Consider the following 25,476-nt stretch of genomic DNA (forward strand, 5'->3'; position numbering starts at 1 on the left):
CCTACCAGTCGTGGAAAATGCACATGAAGAAAACATATAGTAAGTAAGTATCACATGTAGTAAGGCCAATATTTGCACACTTCAGTGTCAGTGAAAGGGAGAAAAAGCGGAATCAGGAAACACATACAGTTCAAAGAGACATTTGGTAGCATATGGATATTAGACTATCCAGGATGGCCACAACCACTGACGACATACATGTTTTTAGAGAATGCTAAACCGCACTTTCCAGGCCTGACTGCTAGAGAGCAGGATCTCTCATCTCATACACAGATCCCATAGGTAAAATATTCCTACTGCCTCTGCTGAAAACCTGATATCAGTCATAATTAAAGATGGAGTCTGAGCCTAGATGGACCTTGAGTCTGATTGAACATAGCAGTTCCTCATCCAGCAATGCCAGACCTCCCAGGTCTGTGGAGACAGAGCAAATGAAATAGAAAAATGTAGATGGAAATATCAGAGCAGCCTTTAGGCAGCGAGGTGGGGATAGACATTGGTAACTAGAAATGGTAGCCAGAAGTGTCCTGACCGCAGTGAGAATGCACACAGCCACCAGCTGAGGGTTTCTAGCCTCCAGGCATCCAGCAGGTTCTTCACAAGCCTGCACTATAGGGAATAATCCCTCCAACACACTGAAGGTCCCCAGAGTTGCTGTGGTGGTGGATGGGAGCTGTCAACTGTACAAAACTTTGGCACTGGAGCTGTTCCACTGCAAAGCCAGGCAGCTTTTAGGAGATTTACACTCCATTTGGCCTAAATAGGAATGGTTCCCTTTGCTTCTGCATGGTACGATGGATTGAGCAATAAAGCTGTGGCATAGCTGGAAAAGCAGCTCCCGTCAATGTCCGTTGCTCTCACTCCCCTCCCTGTGGGAACTGGGAGTTTCTTTTGTGCAGCGCAGTGCTGCCGAATGTACAGAGATCAAATTCAGTGTAAATGTGTTCCATCATTTGGGGATCATTTTTTCAGCCCCTTTTTTGGTACCAGACACATGAGGTAATCCAATTACCTGTGAATAGATCTGTGGTACCCAGAGCTATTTCGATACTCATGTGCCTCTGTTCCTTCCTGCAAAACATGTCAAAACAATTTATCTACACATTTGAATAAGTCATCTATGCAATCACTCTCCTTCAGGCAGGAATTTAATTTCTTCTGCAGAACGTTTGCTGTTGCTATACAGACATGCGCAAGTCAGTTAATTGCATAGCTATCCCTGAACTTTTCTTTTTAAAGCTAGAGAAGACATCAGAAAATATCCCTTGACTCCCTAACTGGAACCAAGATTTGGTAAACACGGATATTAAAATTAAACCATTAAAGAAGACTTCTTCAAAGAGTTTGTATCTTTAAAGAGTGATATTTCTCCTACAAGCTGTCTCTTCCTTGCTCTTCCAGAGCCAAAGGGCTGTCATTAGAACTACCTTCATGGAAGTCACATTAAGCAGAGTTCCTACCCTTCCCTCTTGTCTTGCACAAAGCTTTGCTCAGAGGAGCGAGCAGAACAAGCACATTACTCTGCAGGAAAATATATGAATATGGAGGCCACCTCCATGCGAGAACAGGAATTAGAACAATAGTTTCACATAGCACGTGCTGCCTCTGCTGAAGGGAAGGAAGGACACCGCATTCCTGACCTTGCTGAGCAAGTTCACAGTTACAACCCTGCTGTAGGCTGACAGCAGGTAAAATGTGATGTCAGCAGGTCTTAAAAAAAATGAACTGGAGGAGCTTAATAGGATGTGGACTAGGGCAAGGGGCTATGAGAAACGGCTTCCCCTGCTGCTACCCACAGACTCCAAGGGGAGTCTGGAAAGAGGTGCGTCTCAAAGTATCTCTCTGGCAGCTGGACAGCAAGGGTCAGACCAGTGAAGAAACATAGCCCCTAAAGCAAAAGGAGGAATTAATGATTGTAGTTCTTGTACAGCTAAGTTTGATTATTAACTATAATAATTACTGCACTACACCTGGTTTTTCCAGTCTGGTCATGGCCTCTCTTCCCTAATTGAGGGGCTGATCTTGCAGTCACTGTTCAGGCTCAGCACTTACTGCCACAACCCCTCTTTCTTCCCAGCTATTCGGTTGTCCCCAAGTGCAGTTTCCTGCCAGGCACCATGTCTGACTTGAGCAGGCAACATCTCCAATAACTGACATCAGTATCCATCTAGAGCTACTGAGAGCTGGCATACCCTCTGGGATGGGCTGTGACAGACCAAGACTGGGCTGGATTGGGGAAACATGGCAGTATCAGTCGGTTGTAAGCAAATATGGCAAGACAGGACTTTCTGGAGTATAAGTCACTGAAATGTCTTCCTAACACTGAGATCAGTGTGCACAGGCAGCTCTTCTGTGTCTTCTTCTCTGCCTGGGATGGGTATAAAAATCTCTTCTTGTCATACCACTAGGGAGATGGGTGTAAGGAGATGGTGCAGAACCCACTGCTCTGGCTCCTCATCACAAGAGCATCCTCCTGTTACACTTGAGAGCAGTCTTTTGGCTTAGGATTTGCTGGGCTGCCCCACAAACTGGCTGCCCTGTACTCCAGACCCTAGGCCATAGTTCATTTCAGCTAGTACCCAATGTTCTGCTATGTTCATTTCACATGGGGAATATCCCAAAGGAAACACCCCTGTGTATCCCTGTAGCTTCAGTCCTTTTGGTGCATGGGAAATAATCAGTTTCCTGAAGTTGCATTGACAGTCTGCTGGACGGAATGCATTTGCTCCATACAGTGACTGAAAGCATGAGTTTCATACCCAGGTGTCTCTTCACTGCCTTTTCTAGCAGAATCCGCTGTCATATAAAATGCCTTGTTTAAGCCAGCATACCCTGTAGCGAATGAAGCATGAGCCAGCGCTCTGTGGAGGACATCAGAGTGAGGTCTGGAGTGGCTCTCCAGATACAGCAGCAAGATGACAGGGACAGTCTTCAGGTCCTGCCCCTGAGCTGTGGCATTGATGGAGTGGGAAAAGTCAAGGTAAAAACTCACGTGCTTTCCTTTCTAAATGCTAGTATTTTCTCAGAGCCATGCTGGAAGATCACAGACCTTGTAAACACAGGAAGCACCAAAAATACTCAATGTTCTCCTTACACAAAAGGCTGTGCAAACTGATGCTACAGAAAGGGCTCAGTCTCAATTAGATTCTTAATATGGGGTTCCATAGAATCATAGAATGGTTTGGGTTGGAAGGGACCTTTAAAGGTCATCTAGTCCAACCCTGCTGCAATGACCAGGGACGTCTTCAACTAGATCAGGTTACTCAGAGCCCCATCCAAACTGACCTTGAATGTTTCCAGGGATGGGGCGTCTACTACCTCTCTGTTCCAGTGTTTCACCACCCTCATTGTAAAAAATTTCATCCTTATACCTAGTCTGAATCTACCCTCTTTTAGTTTAAAACCATTACCCCTTGTCCTATTGCAACAGGCCGTGCTAAAAAGTTTGGGGTAAAGAGACCCTGCCACCAGTCCATATTCGTGTTCCTTTATACAGATACCTCTCTACTTCAAACAATACTTTACTTCTATCCTCTGATGGAAAGGCAGGAGTAAGCCACCTCCACCAGGCTCTCTGAAGAGGTAATCCATCGGAGGCACAGAAATCACCCCAGCTTTTCCTCAGACATGTGGTAGAATTGAGTTCCCACAAGCTCCCTCCAGCCAGTGGCTGCACGCCTTGACCTTACTGCCACGGCACCCTGGCTTGTTCCAGTCTTCCATGGCTGCTGGCTGTTACATGTAACATCAGTCACCGAAACTCACTTCTGTCCATCAGCATCTGCTTGAGTCACGTATCACCTGTACAGTCTTTCTTGTACATGTGATGGTGTTCAGAGACATTAAGCCCCTGCTCTGGCAGCTGCTTTTTCCACACACAGAGGAAAAATGAGAGGAGGAAGAAAAGAGCACAGCCCACAGCCATCAGCAGCTTCTGGCAGAATTTAACCCTCAACGTTTATCATGGCATTGGGATAGGGATCAATATGGGCCTCACTTTCTCACTTCATCAATTTGCATCCCCAAGAGACCAAAACAAGGGACTGACCCCTGCAAGACACATTCCTCCTCCTGCCTCCCTGCCTTCCTTTGCACTAAATTGATGCTACTCCTGTGTATAGCCCTGTGTTCACTTGCAGTTCAGGGACACTGTAATGATACGAACGCATCCAGAGAAGGGCAACAAAACTAGTGAAAGGGCTGGAAGGCATGTCCTATGAGGAGCGGCTGAGGATTTTTGGCTTGTCTAGTTTGGAGAGAAGGAGGCTGAGGGGCAACCTCATTGCTCTCTACAGCTTCCTGAGGAGGGGAAGTGGAGAGGGAGGTGCCGAGCTCTTCTCCCTGGTATCCAGTGATAGGACACATGGGAATGGTTCTAAGCTGCACCAGGGGAGGTTTAGACTGGACATGAGGAAGCATTTCTTTACCAAGAGGGTGGTCAAGCACTGGAACAGGATTCCTAGAGAGGTGGCTGATGCCCCATGCCTGCCAGTGCCTTGAAAAGAGGCATTTGGACAATAGCTTTCATAATATTCTTTAACTTTTGGTTAGCCCTGTATTGGTCAGGCAGTTGGACTAGATGACCGTTGCAGGTCCCTTCCAGCTGAACTATTCTATTCTGTTCTGTTCTGCTCTATATTATAGAAGCACTAAAAAAAGACTGACACAAAAAATGTTGTTTTGAAAATGCATGGAGTTCCCATTTAACGCTCCAATGATTGTCTAGAAACAAAACAAAACACAACTGAAAAGCTATCTACTCTAAACAAGAGCCAGATGTCCACAGTTAGAGATGATCCAAAATCATTAAGTGCTATACAGATCCTGCCAAACCTGCTGCATACAAAATTAGATCAATTATCCGTTCTTTAGTTTGCATAATCCATATAACCCGATTCTCCCCACTCATGCATGAGAAGAAAGCCTAGTGCCCAATGATCCTAAAATTTTAACAGCTCATCTAACACCACCTGACAAACTCCAGCCCACATTACTAAGTCAAAATCCAAACAAGTGGGACAAAAATTAAAATCCTATTTCCCCTGGCCCATTTTGACTCAAAGACTTTGTGTTAATACAAAAAGCCCTGCAGAGTTTCCACCTCAGTGTTTTTTATGACCTCATATGTCCTTCTGTACCTGCTATTTTCTCTCATTAAGTACAGAAGAACATGCTTTTCCATGCTGAATCACAGGATGCATTTCCAGCATACAGTTTCCATGTCATTACAACCCACAAGAACAGTGTGGGAACTTCTTTATGAATAGCAGCAGCTAACTGAGATTAAACTGCTGGTTTGGGATTTTTTTTAAACCGTCTACTGATTTTTTGGATGATTATGCTCTGAAATAATCATTTAATCATATGGAATACCAGTAAAGCTCTAGAAAATAAATAATTTATAATGAATACTAAGTTAAATAATCTAGGCAGTCAACCTAATGAATTGTTTGGACAAAAATAGATATTAACCACCAGAGAACAACAAATGTTACTACTTAAATGTCGAGGGTTGCTGCAGATGCAGTTTTAGGCATTTTATTGCTTTTATAAACTGATGAAAGGTATTTACAGGATTGATATTTGCAAAATCCCACCACCACTGTTGTCCACTGCTTGGAGTTGGAATAGTGAAAAAAAAATCTAGAAACAATTTTCATCTAAGCCTCAAAACAATTAAAATGCATGTAAATTGTAATGCTTCAGGAATTAATCACTCCAACAGATGGCTGGTAGCTTGTTAACAAGAGTGAAGCAGACATTTGTCTTTTTTTGGAATCCCATACCTCGAAGACTACAGGAATGCCAAGCAACCACCAAAAATGGGGTTGCTGCAGCAAAGGGATCTGACTATAAACTAATGATTGAAATGATCTGGAACACTAGAGACAATCTATTTGGGGCAATTCCAATCCAATTTTTCATCCTTCCTTACTCTCTGTCCTGCTATGGCCTTGAATCTAAACAGCATCAGCCAAAGGAGGATATTGATGTGGACCCTGACTTCACAGGTTGGCTCATGGTTGGGATAACAGCTACACTAACAGCCACAGTGACGTTGCACTGAGAGGTTTACAGAGGCAGCTCTTGGATTCCAGGAAGTAGAACTTCAGCTTGCTCTCAGCAAAATGTTTCAAAGTGGCCTTTTTTTAAAGATCCTTGAAGATGAACTCCCTTTAAATACACCTGTGGGGCTGAGAGGACAAGGTGCTGGGGGCCTAGAGAAATGTTTGCTCCGTTATGCACATACTGACACACACACACATTACATACAGTGATGTGGTTAAGTCTGATGATTGTATGAAGAACATTCTCACAGTCACTCCAGGCCCCCAGGCCATGCTGTGCCTTGTCAAGGGGCACAGGACCTATCTTGCACAAGAGAGCACAGGTGAAAGCCTCAAGCCAGCAAAGTCTGAGCTACCTCCACAAGCAACACAAAACCATCACCATGACAGGGCAGAGTTATTAGTAAATTAACGTATTGATGCCTCTATTCTGCTTCTAGGATCCATTCTATTATCTTCACTGATCGTGGTCCTGTCCTCTGTAATTTAGTATGGGGTACTACGGGTTTCTGTTCTCTCTGATCAGAGGTGGCATGGCTGTGTATTCCAGCTTCAGGCTCTGCTGCAGTGTGGTTGTGCATCCCAGCTTTCTGCTCTGCACAGGGGTCACAATTTCTAACACATTAATTTCTAAATTTAAAAACTCAGAACTTTACTGATGCTGTGAAATAAGTAAACCAAGATGCAGAGTCTAAATTAAAGATTGTAAGCAAAGTGGTACAGAACCAAATTCCAATAAATAATATACCACAAATAAATTAATAAATAATCCACTTCTGCAAATCCCATCTTGCAAGATACCACTTCTACCTTCTTAAATGACAGCTAACATAAATATCGCTGTGACAGTCTCTCTCACACCACGATGGATGTGGTTATTAAAGCCTCCATTTAGTCAGCACTCCCAAAGGACCCTCTTAGAAAATACAGATTTTATAGGTATTTAGGCCATATTCAGAAAGACCAAACAGCGATGTACCATTTGCAGTGTTGTGCCACTGAGGGTAGGCTCTCACAGGCTCTGAGCCCTGTCAATGGCTATCAATGGGGAATGGTCAACTGACCCAGGTCCTGAGGCTGAGGAGAAGGAGAGCTGCAGAGCTGACTTGATGGGACATCAGGGGCCTTGGCAAATTGCAAACAGTGTTGGGAATATCAGAGGCACTCTGTGCAGACAGTGAAAGATCCAGTTGTGTCTACTCACCTCACAGAGAAGCTGGCATGAGTTAAAAAGAAATAGAATGGGGAGATAGTTGAGGATAAAAGAAATAGAAAGAACTTTCTACACATATTACTAGTCTGGGTTGATAAATAGTCCATCACTTTTCATCTCTTTCCTCTTTCACTTGCTAAGACTTACAATGTTGACAGGTGGTACAGGAGATGCTAAAACCCTTTTTGGAGACTTTCTTACTTAAGCTTGCGTTTAAAATCATTATGTGAGTTCCTAAAAGACCCATACTTTTGTGATGTAGCTGTAAGATAATCAACAGGAACTTTCTGCTGCACAAGAAATATCCTCTTTCCCTCTTGCCAGCTCCTCCTGCATCTCTGATCTTCAGTCCTACAAATCTCTTGGTTTAGTTTATGTACTGGCTTTCTGGATGGCTGAACTTACCTTGACTTTCACCAAAATACATCCAGGAGCACTGACGAAACCCTGGTAAATTACAACTAAAGGAAAGCCCCTACTGCTTCGGTAAATAACAAAGCCTTTACATTGGGCTCTTAGGTGAGTTGACAGGAGAACATCACTTGACCTCTTGCACAGCTAAGAAGCTTGTGCAGCTTTATACCAGTATGATGTTACATGTTACAGCCTTTTCTTCTATTCTGGTAATTCCTGTAATGTCTTCCTGGAATAGTAACATAATAATCATAATATAAAATATCGATATATATTACAAACCAGTGTATAGCATATTCATCATTTCACTTTCACCCTATACCTGCAGTTTACTAGAATTCAAAACCCAGTGATCAAACATTATTATTCAGTTAAAGTAGCTTGCTGTTTTCATGCTCAAATTGAGTTTTCTCCGAGTATATTAGTAGACATCTGAAGTGAAAACCTAAATTCAATTGTTCCTGTGCACCATATCTCAGATCAGAATCTGACCAGTAATATACGCTCCCTGGATAGTTCAGAAGAATAATTCATTTGCAGACTTCCTCGGTTCATAAAAGTTTCAATGCTCTGCCAATCTATAAAATATCTATGTTTTACGTAAACCAGGAAATGACATTTCTCACTGGAGAAAACAGCCATATCAGACCATTGTATCATGCTGCCTGCTTGATTGAAGGGCACTTCTGTCGAAGCAAAGCTCAGAGTATTTTGAAGATGTAAACACAGGGATAACTCCATAAAAATTATATGTGCACTCTAAACTAATACATAACTCTTGGTTGCATGCTATGCAGTAAGGCATTTAAAAGGGTTATCATGATGATATATGAATGGCAGCATGGCCAAGACTAAAGGGCAAGATGTTCCATTAGGGTTGTTTCTTATTGTATTAAAAAAATGACTTCCCACTCAGAAAATGCTTTAAAATCTAATTATTTTGTATAATATGCCTCTTCTCCTCTTCCTCCAGGCTGTATCAAATACTGGAAGAGGATTCTCTGCTTACATGGATTTTATCTTAATGAATTGCCTAATCTTTTCAAGAAAATATGTTTTTATATATAACTTTTGAGCACAACCCCTTAATTAACAGCAGGAATGCTTGTGGACTGAAAACAAAGCCAGTTAGTGAGTCCTGAAATTACATTTGAAGCCAATTGCATTGGCATTAGCATTCCTGAACTGAAGTCAAAATCTAGTTCCTGAATTAAGTGCAGTGCCACATGTAGCAGGAAATCAAACATGGAATAAAAATCTTTGTTAGGGTATTGCATTATCCAGGAGCACACTCTGCACATGGCAGGGTGAGCCTTGCCTCCGTGGCATGGTACCTCTTCTCCTCTCCTTTTCCTCCCACAGGGCTAGGGATGAGATCATGGGGAGGGAGAAGGGGGTAGCCTGAGGATGAGGGCACACATATTTTCACAAACTTGTGAATATCCTTTCAAGGATCAGGGGTGGGGGCAGTAATCCTTCAACTAACCCTTCAAAAATATCCACAAGCCTTTAAAAAAGAAAAAAAGGCTCCATGGGGCCCATTTCAGTTTGTGCATTTTCAGAGCCATTTACATCTCTATATCAAGTGTTGAAGGTTAAGTATGAAATTTGCTTCTTTCTTAAAGATCTTTTAAAAGAACACCGAGTTTTTCACCTGGTCTTAAAAGGCAGAGTTTTAGGAAACATTTCAGACATCCCATGACAAGTGATAAGCTTCAGACCAGTTGACATTACTGCTATCACCAGCACTACTTCTGAGACCAGCTTTGCCAGCCCATCCCTGGGCCAGGAGCTGGGTCAGAAGAAAGCCACATAGTTGCAGACTGCATGCAGCACATCATCCTCAGGTCTTCCAGGAGACTCCCTGCCATTTATCCTGATCTTCTCGCTGGACACCCAAGGGGCTTCCTGATGCTCTCTTGACTGTACAAACTCAACTGGCCTAAGAAACTCAAGGCTATAGCCTTGATTAGGTCTATAGATTTTGCCTTGGGAAGGTGTGATCTCCACCATCAAATGCAACTGAAATGATCCATGTGTTTCTGTTCAAAGGATTATCTCTCTCTTTCTCTCTCTTTGCACATACAGAGAGAACAAGAGTGGCAATGAATCCATGCTTCACAGTTTCCGTTCTGAATGAAGATATGACATAGTAATGAGAAGGCTCAAAGCCCCCTGAAGGATATAAAATGCAGTGTAAAAAAAGACAAATCAAGTCCATCTGCAAAGATTCCACTCCTACAGATCCAATACAAGCAAATTTTCTGCTGGAGGCAGTCAGGCATGTAGCTCCATTCTGCACATGGTGGCAGTGGTGACTCCCACTGCAGTGGCTGGGAAGGGATCACCTGGCACCTCCTGGGGTCACCATCTTTGTCTTGGAGAAGACAAGTGGCCAGGCACCTCCTTACTTGTCTTCCACTTCCCCATTATCTCTTCCATCCTTCAGGACTAATATGCACTTCTAAATGTGAATGCCTCCCTCCTGCTCTGGGTCATCAGTACATCTCTAATCTCTTACTAAAGATGGTTTCTTCTTCACAAAAAGACAACTATTATTCTTTGTTCCAGAAACAATTATATGTTTGTTTCTTTCAAGTGGTTATTAAAACCTCAGATTATTTTCACACCATTTATTTAACAAGGTTTAACAGACAGCCCTTCCTGGAGAGGATAAAGTCAGCTTTGGCTGCTTTTACTAGCTCCTTTTCTAGAGAAACTCTGGCCAACTCATTTCAGATACTGGTATTTCCTCTTTCTTTTGTCCTCTGTGCTCCACCTCCAGTTTTCTAAGTGCCAACCTTTACATTTTTCCCTTTTCTTCAAAAGGGCAAGATACCAAATTCACTACTGACGTAAGTAGGTGCAGCTCTAATTAAGTCAATGGGGTTACACCTGCCTATGTCAGCAGTGAATTTGGCTCAACATCCCTAGTGAGCAAAATGTCACATTACCTTTGCTGAGCAGGAAATTTCAAATAAAACATTAGCAAAAACAATTAACTTTAAGCCATTAATCCCACTGAAGCTACTTTCAACCTCCTAAGGATTGAAGTCAATTCCCAGTAAATGTCTTTGCCTTAATAGATTGTGATGCTTTGGTATGAAATATACTATTGAATGACATTGAATTAAGCAGCATCATATTATATTTTTATATATAAATTATACTTTAGGACACATCTGACAACTTTTAACTATAATACTTAAGAAACTATTAGCAATGGGGGAGATCATATGAACATTGCATTATATAATACCTATGAATCGTGCTAATATATTATGTATAGCTCTAATATTACACTCAGATACAACATATTTTTGTATTTTATTAGCATCCCATTTTACATCAACAAAGATGGAAGATTTATAAATAGCTTGATTCTCTAATTCATTCCCTTTGGCACAAAACAGGTAGTAACAAATCTGGATGAGTGAGAGGTAAGAATGCAGTCTTGCTCCCAACACCTTCTTTACAGCTACAGAAGGAAAGGGGTCAACATATTACTTAAAGAATTTGAAAGCCCAAGTTCAGGTCCTTGCTAGACTACCCTGAACAGTGCACAGCTGCTCACGGCCAGGTGCATGTGAACCAGCAGCTCCACTATTGCACTCTTGAGTGACCTTTTGCTTTGCAGTGTTCATAAAACCCAGGTGGGGTGCATGGGCTCCCACTTCAGAAAAAGGATAAAATTACCAGATCCTTGTAGGTCAAACCCCACTGTAGGCAGCCAGAAGGAAATGCTGGAGATAGATAGAGATGGTTGTTGAACCCTGTCCCTCTCTAGGACTATCATGTTCTCTGCCTTACATGGAGTCATTCCTCCTATTCAGGATTTTCATCCCTAAACCTGCTCGGGAAGTTAAGTACCTTAACCCTTTCTTCTCAAGTCCAAGGAATAGACAATCATTTTATCTATCAGAAAGCCAAAAGAGGAGGGTAGGCTGGATGCTCCACAGAGGAGAGAACTGAAGTTGAGTTCCTGCATCCACCTAGTGGGACATTTGCCCTCCCACCCTTCTCACAGGTGCATGCGCTAAACGCTACATTTTAGAGTCGTCTCTCCCTTTTCTATTGAATATTTACTTAGAACATGCAAACTGTAGCAGTCACAGCAGGAGATGTGAAGAGAAAAACCTTTCCTTTGCTCCAGACTTCTCCCCAGCATGCTGGTCACTTCTTTTTTTCAGGAGCAGGAAGGAAAGCCCAACTGACAGAGAAAAGAACTGAATAAAGGTCACTCACTGCTTAGGTGAGTGCTGCAACTAAGAATCTCAGTGTTTTAATCACAGTGTCCTCTTGAAAGTAAGCACAGCTCCCCAGCTCTATGTTGGCTCCTCTCCAGCCAACACAAACATTTGCACATTGCCTAATGTGGATAAAGTTGAATCAAGGGGAATAAAGTTCTGCAGGAGCAGAATATTAACAAAAGACTTCCAAAAAATACAAGGTACAAGTTATATTTGGCCACCAGGTGAAAAAACATTGACCCAAACTTGGAGCATATGATCAATGATCTTGAATCTCTGCCTTATCCATTTTTAATCATCATTTTCCCAAGGACTGAAGACCCTGGCTGCCTTGAGGTCCTTTCACATGTACACAGAGAGGCCCAGGGAGAAAGGAGGTTTGTACATACCAGGTAGCAGGCCAGGCAGGAGAACTGCCTGGCTAACTTCTGTACTCCAGGATACAAACATTTTTGCCCCTTGAAAACATACCTGAATATGATAATCTCCAATATTTAATATTGGTCCAACTTTTAACAACTCTTAACCATGCCCTCAGTTCTGCTCTATATCAAATCAATTGAAGACAATGCCAGGGATACCATCAAAACCTAAATCCTGCAGCACTATAGTATAAAACATATTTTGCAGCAACTCTTCCCACTCAAGGAGCAACTGTCATTGCTGGTGCTTGCAATGTCACTTCACACACTGAAGTGAACCAAGTGTGAGTGCAGGTGAGTAATTTATTGTCATAGTACACCTTCTAATGAAACAACACACTACACAGCCCTCCTGCTAGAAATTCAGGACCGTTAGAGTTTTCAATAGCTGTATGTATTCTGCTGGGACGTACTCAAATTTGTTTTGTTTTGTTTTAACAACTAATTCTGACAAGTTACTTATCAGATTTCATGCTTACTCAGAAAATAGATTAAATAGTCAGTCTCCATAGAAGTACTGCTGGGGAGTGAAAAACTCTAAAACCTGAGCACTACTCTGGGCTGGACTCTAAAGGTTTTACACAGCCAAAAACTCATGGTGAATTCAAAGAAGGTTTTGCTGGTATGAAGGGTTTGGGATCAGACACAGAAGTTGCCAACTAAGATCAGAGTCAGTGTGCTCCGCCTCGGCTCCTGAGTCCCTGAGGTGGCTGGGGCAACACCCCTAGGACACCACATGGCAGTATCACTGCCCGGATGCCTGGCTGAGATGGGATGCAGGGGAGGGAGAAGAGTGCGTGGTCTCAGGCTGGTACTGACACGCACTCGTGACCAGGGGGCCATGGCCTGAGAAACACTCCAGGATGCCATGGTTTCCATGCAGCCTGACAGCACAGCTCTGCCTGGTCAAATCAATGAACGCTTTGCAATTGATTTCCAGGGCAGCTGCAACAGGCTGTATGGTTTCATCCATCAATCACTTTAGTACTCACCTCATTTTAAGCACATTAGCAGCTTGATTGAAGTCAATGGTACAGTTCAGATATTTAAAATGAGTTATGTTCTTAAGTATCTTGATGAATTGAGGCCTTAATGAATATTGTTAATGAAGGTGTGATCCTCTGAGATTTGGAACATCCTCAAATCTCACACTTCACTGCACAGTCACTTGAATTCAGCAGAAGTCCTTGTTGCCATCAGGAGAAGCCACCTCCCCCTTTCCCAGAAGCTGGTACTCACCATGTCCCTGGTGCTGGGACATGCAATCACATGGCTGTAGGTGTGCCTGTCTGTTGCCAGTTTGGACCAGTTCCCTGCACAGTGCTAGGCAGGCAGCAGACAGAAACAAGCTGCCACAAGTGGAGATAGAGGTGGTAGGTGGCACCACCTCTTTTGGCAGCAGCACAGACATGTGCCAAATTGAAAGGACCATATAACCATAGCACTGCCAAATTAAGGAGAAACTAGCTTGTTAAACCATTGGAGTGATTATCAAATAACTAAGTATCCAAAGCATATTAAGATTCTTTACCAGGGAAAACTTTGAGACTGCTGCATTCACATAAACTATCATGAGGACATTCAGACCAAAACTTATCTGCAAATGAGAGTGTATAGAATCAAGAGAGAAACATAACATTTTATGTGGGTACCACCTAGTGGCAAAGGGCTGGGATTTCCATGTGTTATTTTTGATGGAAATAATATGCACATTCTGGAATTCTGTATCCTGTTAACCAGGTGCCCAAATATTTTGGATTTCTCTGGACTTTGTGATTGAATCCATTAGCCTGTTTCAACCTGCATGTCTAAAACCCACACTCAAATTGGGAAGAGCTTCCAAAAACATTTTAATGGTTCTGGACACTTTGGGTGTGATGCTGAGCAAAGGTTTTTATAGTGGGGAAGCAAATTAGATAGCAAATGTGGCACAGAGAGGGACATGCACACACAAGGTAATGTAATGAGGCATGTACAACAAGCCCAGAGGTTTCAAAGTCAATGCCACTGCACACCTGTGATTCATCAGAGACACAGTTCAGATGCAATGCTTTGAAAATAAGGGAGAAACCACAACTAAGTTTTTCAGCTGGATCAGGGAAGCCAACAGTGTAATAAGAGAAATTCTGTTTTCTGCGTGGTAGCCCTATAACTGGTTGATTTGTCAGGTGTCCTTTGAACTGAAGGGTGAATGCCATGTTCTTTTGGGGCCTTTGCAATAAAATGCAAAGGGACTTTCAAGTGGAAAGTACACAAAGGAAAAAGCCTCTGGATGAAAATGCCTCTGGGCATGGCAAGATGTTAGTTAGCCAGGTAAAGGCACAGTGAGATAATAACTCAAGAGAAAACTAATGCCTTCATATTGCAGGCATTTTAACTGAAAAAGGTTCCACTTGAAAATTGTTAGACATTATTTTTTATAAGCAGTACAATAAACTTTTCAATTATAAAAGGCATAAAAATGATGCTTAACTGTCACAACCAGTTAGTCACTTTATTCTGAGCAGGTAGGCCTATGCCCACACTTTGGCCTGCTTGCAGCAGCATCAGCTAACAAGCAAAGGGCCCAAGACTAGACAAAGCAATGTAGCAACAAGCTGTCATTTGGGTTTGGAAATGGGCAGCAGCACAGCAGTTGTCCCTAGCTGGGATGAGGGAACCTGCAGGCAGACCAGGCAGTGGAGATCCCATGGCTCTGCTCAGCACTAGTTTCTCACCTCAGGTAAATCAGTACATAGTTCCTCCTAAGACCAGGCGTGAAGTCCTGACCATGGTGAAATCAATACCAAAACCTCTTTTAAGTGCACTTGTGCCACTATTTCACCTGCTGCCTCCAGTGATTTACACCACTCCAGAACAGAATTCTAGATCGGTATGTTTATTAATCTCACAAAGCAGATTACAAAGAGAGGCTGCTTGAAGGGACAGCAGTGTGCATTGTGTGTGGATTATTTCATACCTATTTAATAATTTCAAAGCTATTGTTGATTGTCATGTGAATATTGTGTTAACTTCAGCTTTGGAAATCTCCTAATAATCGTGGTTCATGAAGCTGTCAATTAATACTGTACCTATTCACTTTTTACAGACCTACACATCAATAGGCTGGAAATACCCTGGAAGATGAAGAAAGGGAGAAGAGCAAGGGAAGTAAATAAAGAGCTTTGCATCAGCCCTCTGCCATGGGGAGGGCTAGCAGCAATAACGGCAGTCTGTCTCTGGGGATGGAAAGGTCCTTGGACAGCTATAGGTGATGGTGCAGCACCCTGGGTCAGACCATCAGTTCAAAGAACTCTGCACAAAAGAAAGCAGAAAGGTAAGAAATTTCACTCTAGATGTTGGAAAGACCCACAGTGTTTCACCTTAGCTTAACAAGAGGGAAGGTCTCTGAGAGCCTGTCTAAAAGTGATTTGTCATTTAATGACCTTCCTAAGAGAAGCAGATCCATTAGTAACATATAAACTGTGCAGAACAAGAATACAGTGTATTTTCTTCTGTAACACTGAATTTCAGATCTACCTAAGTGTTAGACAGTAAATAAAAGCTCTTTGAAAAATAAGCTTCTCTGAATGCTTCACCCAGTGAGGTAGGTGAGAGAAGTCCAGCCATCTGATCAGCTCTCCCACAAGCATCTGCAGCCTACCCTGTGGATCCTCACATGCTCTCTCTACAAATGAAGCTCAGACAGAAAGAAAACACGGTGAAAAAACAAGGGCACACATAAGAAACATTAGGAAAATTCTTGTTTGGGAGGGTATACACTGCTGATGAAAACTCCAATCTAATTCTCATTTCTTAAGAATAATGAGTGGATGTAATTAAACACTTTTCTTGTAGGAATAAAGAATCTGTCTTCATTAGCAAGGTAACATGAAAACATGACTCTTGTCTGAGCCTCAGAATGACTGAAATCTGCAAAGTTTCATAAGATTCAGTGGGTAAGGCTGCCTTGCAACCAGGTAATTGGAGACACTTCTGCATTGATTTTGTTCAAGTGGATTTTCCTAAATTTGGTCACTATATTAAGATTTCTGCTTTATAGGCAGAACCTCTTTTTGCTCAGCCCTGGTACATGTACCGTTTGTCTCCAGTCAACAGAGAGTGGATTGAGTTGGCCATGGTAAAGGCCATGGTTAACATTTGCCCAGGCCCATCAAAGTGATCCCATTGCAGGCTTCCATGGCACACATACATTCCTCCACACCCTGCAATAAACTGAATCCAGATCTTTTCCCTTTTCTACCTGCCCACTTTGTTGTCCCCTTTTTCTGCTGTTAAAAATATGGTGACCTTAGACCAGATGGCATATAAGACCTTAACATCTCTTAGACAAAAAAAACCCTCCAAGTATCCCACTTGTGTAAATGGGCATAACCAATGTATTTATTAATTTGAAACAATAAATTTTGAGCACAAAACAGCCATGCAGAGTGTAGGAGTTTTTTAGAAAAAATACTACATTAATTTACTTCAGTGGAGCTGCACTGTAACTGTCAATAATGATAGGAAATAGCCAGATTGAGAGGTGTGACTTCTGAACCGCTCACTCCAAGTATAGAAGAAAGGATCACAGGGACACCACAATTTACCTCATATTCTTGTTTTGGGCAAAATGTTCTTCCAGCAGCAAGGGACTCTCCACTTTGCACATGCACCTTGAGATGGCCGGACCATAAACTGTTATCTTCTTCCTAGTCAGTTCCAGTCCAAGCAAGCTCAGAAACATCTCTAAAGTCAAATGTCAATACTGTCACTTCGTAATTTGGCTCTGTCAGTTCAGCACATGTGTCTTTCCAAATATAAATAAATGTTCTATAAAGTTTTGCTCTACTCAATCACATGTGTACATTTATCTTGCTTATAACTGATAGCTTGCTAATACTTGGAGAGCATTCCAGCTGGTTAGATTTTCACCCAAACATGTGAACTGAAACCTCAGGCTAAAAAAGAACCTCTCTCATACCTTTTACAGATTAACAAATAGTTCTTGCCCTGCTAATGCCATTCTTAATTGGACAACACTGTGAGGAGCAATTAAGACTAAACGGCCACTTGCTGAGAGCTGGTGAAAGAGAAACTGCAGCTTGAGGCATTTACATTCTCCAAATAAAGTGCAGTTGCCTTACTTTGGTGTTAAAGAAAGAAGCTTAATTTTTTAATGGCTTAGTATATTAAAAAGGAATGACTCAGTTCACAGTAGGGCAATTGGTTTTGGGAGGGATTATATTTTCTTAATTTTTTTTTTTTTTTCAAAACCACTCTGTAGATTTAAAGGCTCCTGACTGACAGCACTGGAGTTGGGACTCTCCCATCCCAGAAAGAAGCAGTGACAGCTACAGACACAATCACCTCGCTGCACTGCCTCACCTGTAGCTTGCAGATGCCATCCCAGGGCTAGAAAGAGATTTTTCCCTTTTAGTCCATGCCCTGTTAGTCTGTCAGATAAATACTGGGTTCATGATGTAGCAGTGCAAATGAAATCTAGGTAACTATTCACCTATCTTCTTAAATAATTCTGAAGGGCCTGTCAGTCCATGAAATATCCTCCCTCTTCAGATATAGCCCAGTGTGAGACATACCTGCTGCACCTCCTGTATGATGATTTAAAAAAATGCCACCTGCAGTGAACTGCAACCATCTTGAGGAGAATCATAGGTCCTTATTTGAGAGGAAAGGTCACACTCACCACACTGACTGGCAACAGAAGAAGGAATTTGCTGCAGTTATAGCAAATTATGTATTCCAAAATGGTTAAATCTGAGGAGGACCACTGTCCCTCTCAGTTGGCAGTCTGCTGCCTTTCACTCATGCTAAAGTTGGGATCTTGATAGAGTTTCCCAAACAGTTTCACCTTCTAACCTCACCATCACCCTGCCAACATGCATCCTCCCAGTGCTGATGCTGAGCCAGCTGCATCTCACCCAGCTGCCCGCATCTCTTGGGTGCTGCTGAAAAGCCAGTGCCTGGTCACCTTGTCTGTGGTTTAGCCACGGCAGGGCACAGCAGGGTCATCTGCTGCCAATGTCTCAGCCCTGCCTGAAAGTGTTTTCTCACCAGAAGCCTTCTGCAATCCTCTCTGACTGGGAACAGATCCTCTTGTGGGAGCCAGGCTCAGTGCAACTAGCTGGACTAGGTTACAGGAAGAATGAGAAAGGCAGCTGTGGTCTCAGCTGCTTGTCTAACACCAGCCAGAAAATAAGCTCAAGAGGATATCAAGTTTTCTGGGAGGGAAGCCTATGTTTATAATGGTGGATAAAGAGTGTTTGACCAAGGTATCACCTGCAGCCTCTACGTCTATTTCTAAACTCAGAATTACAAGACTTCCCCACTGGCTCTGACAGAAGGAGCTCTGCTACGTTTTCTAGGAAAGCCAATTGTTCTTCCAACACATCCTTACTGAAATGAGGTCCCCACAGCTCGCAGTGCTCGTATCACTTCCATTCAGACTTTAAAAGCCTGAATGCCTAAGGCTTTGTCTAAACTAGTTTTATATCACACACCAGGAATTTTTAGTGTGAATTTTTCTCTGTCTGAAACATTTGGAAATAGGTAACATACCAGGTCAAAATGTTACCTGTATGCACATTTACATCCTTTTTACTTTCTATGTCCATTCTCTCCCTCCATAGAGATCAAGATCTGAACGCCCTTAATCCACCATTTCAGTATCATTAGCACCATTTCATCCCAGTGTATCATCTATCTAGTGACTTAACCTAATGAGATTACACTAGCCAACATTAGTATTTAATTTTTCCATTCCCCAAAAGATATTTCTTTTCAATTTAACTACTACCTGACAAAAATATTGCTGAACACCTGCAAGAGATAAAACAACCTTAATGCAATTTATTTTCACAGATGCTAAGGGCCATGTTCTTCTGCCACTCATGCAGCTTATAGCTCAGACTTCTGCACAATTTAAATGAGAAGCAAGTTGTTTGACTTGGTTGTGGGAGTGGTATAAATGACTGTAGTCTGCCCTTCACTGACTTTGTGTCCCTTGGAGAGCTCAGTGCTTACCTGAGGGAGGAGGGAGCACAAGTGTCTTGAAGAAGCCAGATGTAAATCAGTAGCAATGGAGAAAGGAACTGCTTCACTCTGCATTCCTCTGAAAGACTTGTGCATCTGAGGCAAGTGAAGGCAAAATAGAACGAACCAAAAAGAAAGGTACTTCTGACAGTAAATGATCCACACTGGCGCTAGACTCCAAAACAGACTCTACAATCTGCTGCTCTGACTCACAGACTAGATGCAGCTAATTGGCACAGCTCTTTAATTAGCACTGAGCTGCCATCTCCACAGACAGAGGGGTATGATGTGCAACATGCTGGTGTGGAGCACAGCACATGTCACTGGGGAGACCTCTACTCCCATAATGATGCCTTGTCTGAGAAGGTTGCTTATGGCTAAAGGGCAACACTGGAGGCCTGAGAGAAGAAACTACGAAGTGGATCTTCCTTAACATGCAGAGGGTTGAGCAGCTGAGCAGCCAACATGCATCTCTCCAGGCTGAGAACAGGAAAGCCAGTGTGCAAGTGGTTGCTTAGACTTACTACCCCCTTAATACAAAGGAAAGAGGCTGATGCTTCACTTAACATGTTTTCACGTACATTCTCCATTTGCATTCAGAGGTGCAAACCTTGCATGTCCTGGGATGGGTCGATATTTTCACCTCTGACCCACAGAGTTTGTTGCCCCTTCAGTATTGCCGTATGCAAACAGTTGCTCTGACCACAGATCAAGAACCTTTGACTAAATGTTTTTGCTAAACAAGTCATCAAGTAGTGAGCAACCTCTCTTAAGAATAACATAACATGATATGATAAGGCAGCAATTGTTTCCTAGCTACCAAATGAGTCTTAAGCAGGCAAATCAGCAATTTTTCCTTTTTGATTTCTTAGGCTGAGGAGAAATTTCCTGAAAATAATCCATCCTTTGTTTGCAGAATACTTCTGAGGTTACATTTGCAGATGCAGTTATGTATCTCAGTATGTTCTGTTGTCCAAAGGGATCCATTCAAAGTGTCTTCTGCCACCCTTGCTTTTCATGCTCACTACCCAGCCTGCAGCTACTGAATCAAAAGAGTCTCCTGACACTTACGGTGACAGGTAAGGGTGCAGAACAGTGATGGTCCCAGTGTGACAGAGCCTCAGTCAGAGCCCAGTCATCCCATGGGAAAGCCAGTGGGGTAACTCTAGTCTAGTTAGATTGTCACAGGCATCTCTTCTGAGCAACAAGACACACAGACACATAGGCACACGCATAACATGTATCTCACAGGCCAAATTCTGTTCTCTTTTACCAGTATCGAACTGCAATAACTCCAGTTAAGCCAGCCTTTGACATTTACTGCATCACTCTGCTGGGTTATTCTGGACTGATGTTGCTGCATGAGAATAGAACTTGGCCCTTAATATAATGTATATTTTTATACAGAGGATGACAGATGTCAAAAATGCAAATTTATTTGCTGAAAAGAGAGTTGTACTCTCCTTGAAGAATCTGGGAAGACCCTAGGAAAGCTTCAGGTTAAGATAAAGTTTAAAATTACATGAGACCTTCTCCCTCCTCCTGGGAAGAGCCACTATATATAATTACAATCTCGTGACTGTATTAGGCCCAAATTTTTTTGGTATTTGCAAGTCTATGTGCCATCAGTGTAAGGATGCTTTTATATATCAAATGACAGTCTTTGTAGCTTGTCCTGGCATTTCTAAGATGAGTTATGCTTCACCAGCCTTTATCCAGAAGAGCTAATGCTGCTAAGTTAACAATATGGCTCTAAGTTTTTCATTAATTTTCCAATACACCTTGCCTTAGCGGGCAATGTAGATATGAAGTTCAAAATTTGCATAGAAAGGAGAAGCCTGTTAGGAAATTAGCAATTAATGACATAAAGCAACACAGCTAGCACCAAGTTTTTAGGGCTGTAACATAATTACTGTAATTACGTGAGCTGTCTGCAAATATATATACGTACAGACAGATCCCAATGGATTGAGCTAAGGGTTGGGGTTTTTTAACTTTGGAAGATTCTTGGCTGAAAAAAACCTCTCTTTCTTCCTGCAGTCCTATACACCCATATACCTCTCAGGCCTTATGTGCGTCATCCTATTTATGCCATTGAGGCTACCCATGTGCATAGGGATGGAAGGATTTTTGTGTGAGGATCTGTGCAAATGTGACCCAAGCAAGCAGGCTTGGTTTTGTTTCTAATTCCTCCCACCCATAGCCTGGAAGACTAGAAACTGATAAAAGGACCTGCAGCTGCACAGGGGGATGCATGAGAATATTCAGCAGGAGTTTTCCATAATTTGAACAGCTTGGGATGCTGTCCCTTACCCTGAAGTGTTCAGGTGACTCTGACCAGACCCTGGGAAGGGAAAACAAGGCTTGGGACCATAGGAAGGGCCTGGCTAGTGATGGACTCCTTCAGATCCAGCGCCAGGCTGGGCTGTTTCAGCATTTCCCCAGTATCCCCTTTCTAGCCAGGAACCAGTGTTCGGATGTGTTTTTTCATAGTCTCTTGAAATGTTCCCTGTGCTCCCACACCCTAGACCATATGGTACTTATTAAGCTGTTTTTGTAATAAATATACGAAGTCTGAGTTATGTCAGTCATACAGCAATGTGTCTCAATTTTGACATCAGCAGAGTTACCTGGCATAAAACCAGTGTGATGGAAGGGAGAATAATTTCTTTTTCACTGGCATATTGTTGAGGATTGTGCAGATCGTTTCAGTGTGATGATAATAAGATGGCAAAACTACAGACACGAATCCTTGCTTGTCTGAGAATGGTAAAAAATGTAGATTGTCTAGGGAAAAGATGAACTATTTCACATAGATTAAAATAGAAAAATCTCTGTGGGATCCATTACATCTTCCTTGTTAATGTTTTATATTTTTTATTCTGCATTTAAAAAAATTTGACATCCTGGGGTGGGCTAACTTTACAAATGTCACTTCCCGGGTGGGCTTGTCCTTATGCAATTAGAAATAAAGCATAGAACATCCAGAACAGATGGGACTGCTGCACAGAACAAAATCTCCTTCGTTACTCTCATTTTTTCCTACCCAAATTCTGTTTTGCACCGAAGATATTTAAACTATGGAATCAAATTAGAGTTAATCAGCCAGAGCATTTTGTAATTAATAAGAAGGTCACATCCCATGTGGAATGCAGGAATTTTACAATCCATCACCAAGCCTGTGGCTTTTTCACCGGTTTATCTGGGTCAAACTCTATTTTCTATGGGAGCAGGGTAAGTGAGGAATAAATCCATTCAAACCCACAGAGTTACGCCATGTTTATATACTATGGAAATAGGTACAGAGCCTTCGTTTCAAGTAGCAGACGCAGAGTCAAGACGAGTCTAGCACTGTGACAACCCGTTACAAAGCACCGTTGAGGGGCCTGACGCTGCTGCTCAGGCTGCGTCCCCTCTGAATACTTCTGCTGGCATCACTGCGTCATTACGGCATTATTACTCCTGCTGGCCTCCTGCTCTGCAGCAGGAGGTGAGGATGTGGCAGCTCCCTTTGCTAAAAAGCCTAGCTCTAAAGCCCTAGGAAGAAGTAAGAAGAAAAGAGGAGCTTCCCTTGCTCCAAATTTCCCATGAGAGTGGTACTGAGGTCTCACTTCCCTCCCAGCATCTGCAGAGAATTATATCTCATTTGCTCACTCTCCCAGAGGCTCCTCCAGCAATCCTGGTTTCTCTTCTTTTTAGCTCCCCTGAGCAGGTATGAAGAGTGATAAGTCTGCTGGTGGTGATGAAAAGCAACATCACCACCAGCTTCCCTAAAGTGTAGCCCTGCCACTGTTGATCACCGTTACAGAGACTAACCTATCTCTGCTGTCCACAGAAATCTGAGAACTTCCTTGGGGTTTTCTTGTCCTGCTACGGACAATCAGTCCAAAGATGCTGAGCCATTGAAGTTTCCTCAGATGCGATTCTTGACCTGACAAGCAACCCTGGGATTTAACTGCAGTCTTGGAGAGCCAAATGCTGTGTATGCTCTTCCAAATACTTCCAAGGGACTTGCAGAGGCAGCAATCACATATCCCACGGCTTTTGTAAAGGAACAATGAAGAAGTTCAGATGATGGGAGTGAAAAATATTTGAGAATGGATTCAAAAGCCTTTGAAAAATATTAAGGCAGAACCCATCTGGTGAATCTCCAGACTATAGAGTTTTAAATTGGCATGCACTTTGTTTGTTTATCCTTTTATCTTGCATTGTCCAGACCAGCCCTTTCTGGATGCATATGGAGGAAAACCACCCCACCCCTTTGCAGTGATTTTCTTCTGGTGGTTTGTTGGGTTTTTACTAGTTTCTAAGCAGAAGCAGATCAGTGGAGCTATTTTGTAATGTTTATTTTAAAACATTCTGTTCTTTTATGTAAAACAGTTGGGAATTACAGTAAATTGGCATTACTTAAATGCTATCTTCACACTTCTCCCAAGGCTGGTAAGTCTAAAATAGTCTACCTGAGTTGTTTCGTGGCATAGCTGTGGTAATTGTGTGAGCCTGAGAATACTTTTTTTTTTTTTTTTTGTCCAGGGATGACACTGTAAAGGATTCTTTAGCTTATGGGGAAGCAAAAAACACTTGTTTGGTAAATAAACCTTTTTATACCTACCTTTCAGATAAATAAACTGAAAAATAAACTGATGCACAAATGGGTTCAGTGATGACAGAATTATTGAACAGTTAATCCGTGGTGTGAATGAGACCAAAGCTGTAGGTGGCTTTGTCCCTCACTTATTTCAAAGTCATTTGCTTATTCACAGAAAGATTTTCTCTAAAAGACCCTCTGATTTCTAATAACAAGCTAGCATATGCTCTATTATCTCAAAGCAAACAATAAGAACAAAAAAAGCCCTATCACATCAGTTTATATTTAAAATGCAACATGTTATACATAAATATGTACAGAGCCAACAAAGCAGCTGCATTTTATGCAAGGAAGATGAAGGAAGTTATTAGAGATCTGTTGTTCTGATGTACTAAATTTCTCAGTATCTTCAGAGTACTTTTCAAATGGATAGAGATATTTTCTTTAATTACTAAAATACTGTATGAATTTATTTAGTGTCCATCACTTTCATTAATTATCTTACTGAATTTACTGGGAACTCTGAAAAATGTAAGATACTAGTTTTAAAGTACTTCCAGAATATCTTTGCTTTTTAAAAACAACAGGATCTTTAAATCAAATTTATTTTCTCTCCTGACGTGTTACACAGATTTTTGCTGCGTCTACTGCCTCGTCACTGTGAAGAGCCCCGTCAGTCTCATGTCTGTGCCTGGAATCCTGACGCACCAGGAAAATGCTGTACAACTAGCAGTTCAGTTGTATTTGTTTCTGCAAAGCCCTTGCTTGAATATAAATCTAATTATTTGGAGTAAAATACACTATAGTGCTCCCTAAGTTCTAGAGTGGGTCATTTTTCTGAGTGTAATTCTATGGCTTTTATAGCGGGATCGCTGCCGCTCCTGGAGCACTAATAACGTAGCAGTGAACCTGCATATGGCTGTGCTTGTTTGCTGCTAGAGACAACAGAGCTCCTTCCAGAAATCACTGTCATTCGGTGGCTGTAAAACGAAATGGCCTACATGGAGCTCCTAGCAAACAAGTGTCAGTCCCGTACAACCACCAGCAATGCCGACACGGGTCTCCTTCAGCCGTTTGAGAAAGGCCAGAAGAAGCAAGTAATGTCCTGCTCCTCCTGCAGTGGGACCCTCCTGCATGGATACCCCCACTTCCCTTCAGCATCACCATCATCGAGAAAAAAGTCAGGAAGTGAAAGGGAGGTTTAAGACAGCTTCAGGAGAGGTTTTAACACAAAACTGAATGCTTAAGCTTCCCCAGGTTTAGATGTGTAAAACTGGAGCTAAATAGGGTTATTAAAGCATGTCAGTGTTAACTTCAGGGAAAACACAGATGAACCAGAATGAAATATAGAGACAGAGAAGTTCTGGTCTGTATCTGGATGCTTTAGTGCCTGCGGTGCGGTGGCTCATATCAAGCTGGGGTGGGGGAGACCCCAGCCCCCTGAAGAATACTGAGCTTCATCTCCTGCTCCAATGCACAGAGTTTGGGT

This window comes from Nipponia nippon, unplaced genomic scaffold, assembly GCF_047370975.1.
Source record: "Nipponia nippon isolate SJK-2023a ecotype South Korea unplaced genomic scaffold, ASM4737097v1 scaffold_20, whole genome shotgun sequence".
Lineage (NCBI taxonomy): Eukaryota > Metazoa > Chordata > Aves > Pelecaniformes > Threskiornithidae > Nipponia > Nipponia nippon.